Source organism: Salvia splendens, chromosome 17 (genome assembly GCF_004379255.2).
Source record: "Salvia splendens isolate huo1 chromosome 17, SspV2, whole genome shotgun sequence".
NCBI classification, from domain to species: domain Eukaryota; kingdom Viridiplantae; phylum Streptophyta; class Magnoliopsida; order Lamiales; family Lamiaceae; genus Salvia; species Salvia splendens.
In genome coordinates, this window is record NC_056048.1 from 27276416 (window position 1) to 27282202 (window position 5787).

The 5787-nt window shown below is 33.1% G+C and overlaps 1 pseudogene; it reads left to right on the forward strand.

Annotated features, from left to right (window-relative positions):
* Positions 1–1260: 1260 nt before the first annotated feature.
* LOC121774560 lies at positions 1261–5183 on the forward strand (annotated as a pseudogene).
* Positions 5184–5787: the final 604 nt, after the last annotated feature.

Below are 5787 nucleotides of genomic sequence, written 5' to 3' on the forward strand. Positions count from 1 at the left end.
TGAATTGGAATATTTTGGAAGTGCCACAATTTAATATTTTAAACATGAAAAGGGGTGTAGGACTAGAAGTTTTTAGTAATATATTTTTATATTAATGGCACATATTAATTTCTACTGCATAAAATATTCTAATCCTTTTAAATGCAAAAAACAAATCGCCCACCGTGGGTAGCCCCACGACCACAAGGTTAAGAGCCTTGCGCTCTACCAACTGAGCTAGACGGGCTTGTTGTTTTTAAAAATATTCAATTGATTAATAACCTCTTTGTTGTATTCTTTTTAATAAAAAGAGTCATTTAATTTAATATGAGAAAAAATATTATGGAAATAGATAAAAGATAAATCATAGAGTTTTTCTAAGTTCTAGTTAATCACATAAGGTTGCATTCGTGTGTGAATAGTGTCTTTTGATGATAATCAACATCGAAAACAATGAACAAGTAATCCAAAATATTCATATACGAAGAGATCACAACCAAGAACAGCCCGAAACAGAGGCATCTTGGTCGGGGCGTCATGCTCGTGCTAACGACGTTTGATTTGTTTCTAGGTAAGGTAATTTCATAAATTCGAACACACCGAAGATGAAGGTATGAAAGGTTGTAAATCATTTTGGAAGGTGAATTTCATCGTTCAACTTTCTTCCACTGGTAAGAACACAAACAACAAATATTAGTAACATAATAATCACACAAAAAAGTACGCAAAGTATTTGAATATAAAAAAGTGCTATCTGTAAAGAGCAAGAACCGCACAATAACAAAAAAAATTCAGAAAATTTAGTGATGCAATTGGAGAAGGCAGTGAATAACTAAGTGAGTTACGAACTAGCATATGACATATATTTATTAATTTATAGCCATGAATTCGAATTGTATCCATTAATTCTCTATTTGTAATGGCGCTAATGTTAAATGGTGCAACGAACAAATCAATTGTTAGGAAAATATATTTATAACCTAAAAATATCTTATTGGGTGACTTAGCATTGCCGACATAATAATATGCATTGTGTGTAATGTGTATCAACAAATTATACAATGTTTATTACATGGTATAAAATTCAAACATTTTCCAAAATGTTTATTGGTCCAAAGTGGAAGGTAATTTTAATTATTTTCCCACACCACGGCGGTTACGTCATTTTTTAGTCACGTATTTGAATTGGATGCAAAATTGAGATAATTTAACGATTTTCCCACACCACAATGGACGGTTACATTATATTTTTGGTGCATTCTCTTTGGCATCTTAACAAACATGGCAGCCACCAAGATTAAATTGGTCCAAAATGGTAGGTAATTTAATAATTTCACTTATTCTAATTATTGAATAACCGTTTCAATAATCATTGAGAAAAAAATGGTTAGACTATTGAGAAAAAGGTGTACGTCCTATAGATAATTTTTTTGGCTACTTTTATATTTCATCTGTTTTATAGTAGTGGAGTTATTTTGCATTTTAGTACGTTCCATAGTAGTAAGTCATTTTCCTTTTTTAATAAAAATCAACACATTTCTTCTCACTTACATTACTCTCTTTTACTTTATTCTTTCTTTATCTCTCTACCTTTTTTCATTTTCTACCTTATTCTTTCTTTACTTAAATCATTTAACACAGTTTTTTTTAAATTGTGCGCCGAAAAGAAACGCTTCCACTACTGCTGAACGGAGGGAGTATTGTATACAGAAGGTGATTTAATGATTTTACTTATTCGAATTAATAGACAATCATTTCAATAATCATTAAGAAAAAAATGGCGAGACTATAGAGAAAAATACAAAAAACCTTTTATACTGCCTTCACTTAGTACTAACATCGCCAGTTAATATGAAATCACGGCTACATCATTTTATTAACGACATTAACATCCTCCCGATATTCATCGCCCTCGCCTGCTTCATCCGCAACGACTCCATCGCCGAATTCCCCTATCTCTCTACAAAACCCTAGAAATCCAAGAAATCAAAATAGACGAAAACCCTAATGACAAAGACTGCGATTTTTTCACTGGGAAATGGGTGTTTGATAACGTCACCCACCCTCTCTACAGAGAGGATGAATGTCGGTTCTTGTCGTCGCAGGTCACTTGCCTGCGAAATGGAAGGAGAGATTCGCTTTACCAGAACTGGAGATGGCAGCCGAGAGATTTCTCACTGCCTAAGTAAGATTCAAAAATAAAAGTTCACGAAAAAAATCAGAAAATATTGAATGTTCGTGTATTTACTGAAAAATAATTTCTTGAATATACTATTTTTTTAGGGAATAAATAAAAAAGTATTGAAAGTTCGTGTATTTACTGGAAAATAATTTCTTGAATATACTGTTTCTTTTAGGGAATAAATTAAAAAGTATTGAAAGTTGTGTATTTACTGGAAAATAATTTCTTGAATATACTATTTTTTTTATGAAAAAACAAATGCTAGAGCCGCAAAACGGCAAGCTAATTAATGATTGATTGTGGAATTTGGTTTAGGTTTAAACCAAGATTGTTGGTTGAGAAGCTGAGGAATAAGAGGATGATGTTTGTTGGGGACTCGTTGAATCGAAATCACTGGGAATCCATGATTTGTTTGGTGCAATCTATTGTCCCTCCAGCTAGGAAAAGCTTGAACAAGACTGGTTCTTTGTCCATTTTCAAAATCGAGGTTATTAATTTTTTAGATTTAATTATCAAATCTATCTCGACTTTCACTACCTTCATCGATTTCTTCTCGAACTTTGAAATTGATCGGTTTCACTAACTAAAACGATCAACAGAATGACCTATATACGTGTGATAATAATGAACATTGGTTCTGCAGTTCTGCATTAAAAATTAGTTCTATTTTGATCAAAATTCTAGTATATAATTAATCAGGATAAATATTATTAACCTAATTATTTGTTGTAATTATTTAGTCTTTCAAAATATAATTATTGCTATTCAAGTAATGTTTTCTGTCTGGATCATTATCTAAACTAGGGCTGGGGAAAAATACCGAAATACCGGCCTTATCGTACCGAAAAAATACCGAAAATACCGAATTTTTGGTATACCATGATTTTCGGTATGGTATGATACCTTACCGAAATATTTCGGTAAGGTAAAGGTCTGAATTTTTATATACCGATGTATACCGCGGCATACCGAAATTCGGTATATACCGTAATTTAAGGTATATACCGTAAAATATAAATATAATTATATATAAAATTGATTTTATATATTTTTAAATTATAAAATCTATTGTGAAATATAAATATAATATGAATAAAATATAGTATTTAATATATTATTTAAATTATCAAATATAAATAGTATTCTAAAAACTCAAATATTCAATTTTCATTGATGTTGAAAGTAAGGTATACCGCAAAATTATAGTATACCGAACATTTGTACGGCATACCGAAAATGAGGTACGACATCGGTATGAAAATTCTCCATCCTAAAAATAAGGTATACCGAAGTTCGGTATACCAAAAATTTTGGTAAGGTAAATGTATGAATTTTTCGCATACCGAATTTACGGTAAGGTATACGGTATGATGGTTTCGGTAAGGTATACCGTACCTACCCACCCTAATCTAAACATAATAATTCATTGTTTGTTTATATATTTTTAATTTGGGTAATGCAGGATTATAATGCCACGATGGAATTCTACTGGGCCCCATTATTGGTAGAGTCGAATTCAGATGATCCTGATTCGCACAGCGTTTTGGATCGCATCATCATGCCTAAATTAATCCAAAAACATGGAAACAATTGGAAAAATGTGGATTACCTCATCTTCAACACTTACATTTGGTGGATGAACACACCCACTATGAAAATTCTGTAAGTTACATTCTCACAATAACTAATTAAATAAAATAATAAAGTTTGATTGAATTTTGGTTCGTCCCGCACATGTCAATTTGAATGATAAATCCCAAAGTTTCCAAATTTTATTAATTGCCTCATGATATCATTTTTTAATGCAAAAAATCGATGCTAAATTGGTTAAAGTTTTGGGGTTATCAATTAAAAGTGAGGTAAAATGTGTAATGATGTGAAAACATGGATGACTAAAACGAAGTCATTTTGGGCTTAAGAAACTAAAAATAATAGCACAAATTTGGTCAAATGGGATAATTGAGAAATTTTGAAACTTCATGATTTGTTCTTCAAATTTTAAATGGTGTGGGATAAACCAGAATTTCATCAAAGATCATGATTTTATAAGCAATTAACCCTTCAATCGTATATCTGTAACGATGGAACAAGCACGTGTGGACAAGTGTAGTGTGAGAGTCCGCTGAAGCACCCTCAGCCGTAATATATCTTTATCTCACTCCTGTCACATAAAATTACACTTCTTTAATGACATGATTTCAATGCTCAATTAGTAAAGCAGAAGATAAATAGATAGATGAAGTTAGCAGAGTATAATTAGTGGAAAATGTGGTACATCTTACGAGAGAGGAAAATGTGGCCAAAAATAGAAGCTGGACTATTTTTATGGGAGGTACGAAAATGGAAAGTAGTGTCGATTTTTATAGGACCAGTAGAGTATTTATTTTGTGAAGAATTTTTTTGTCATAAAAAAAACTAATCTTCTGCCCTCACCCCTCGAAACAGGCGAGGATCGTTCGCCCAGAACTCTACAGAATACGACCAAGTTGAAAGACCGGCCGCCTACAGAAGCATGCTCGACACGTGGTCATAATGGGTCGACCAAAATGTAGATCCAAACCGCACCAGAGTTTTCTTCATGAGCATGTCGCCTTCTCACACCAAATAATTAATTTATACTATAATTATTCCATCTTACATAATATGATGTAATTAATTAATTAATTATAATAGGGGCACGGATTGGGGCAGCACGGAGGGTGTGAAATGCGCTAAAGAAACGGCGCCACTTGTCGACGCCGCGGCGGCGCTGGACATGGGTGTGTACCAGAGTCTGTTTGCCGCGGTGGCGGATGTGACGGGTGCGATGAGAGTGCCTGTGAGTTTCCTTAACAACACCCGGCTGTCAAAGTACTGGAAGGACGCGCACACATCGCTGCACATGACCCGACATGGTAAGATTTTGACGGCCGAGCAGAAGGCGAATCCGGCGAAGTTCGTAGACTGCATACACTGGTGCCTGCCCGGATTGCCGGACACGTGGAACGAGCTCCTTTATGCTCGGATCATCTCCCATTCTTGACCGTTGACGGACTTCTAGTTTTTTTTGTTAATTGTTACTTTCTCCTTCACAAGGTAGATGTTATACATTCTTTTATAGTTTATGTAAAAAAATGTCATATTTTTTTAGAAACAATTCTCTTTCACATTAATATATAAAAATATATTTCTCTATATTTACCTCTTATAAAATCTCGTGTCATTATTCAAATATGATACTTACCTCAGGGAGGAGAGATTATTTATAAAAAAAACTTGCTGTGATTGGGATGTAAAGAAATGAGATTGCAAGTAATTGATTTTTTCGATTTTGGGTATAAACTTGAGAATGCTCAACATAATTATTGCAATGCCTCCTTATATAAACTGTGTTTTCGAAATCTGATAAAAGTTTATACCATGGATTAAGTGTGTGGGGCTGAACAATAATGGCCCAAAATTGAAAATATTAGTAAATAGTTGGGTAAGTTTAAAAGAATTTGTAGGCCTAATTCCGAATTTAGTTTTTGGGCTTTTAAATCAGTAGCCCAGAATAATTTCTTGGCCTAGTTTAAAATTAAATTGTTGAACCCAGATAAGTTAATCTTTTCATAATAAAATCTTTGGATTAATTAAGGAAAAATGAG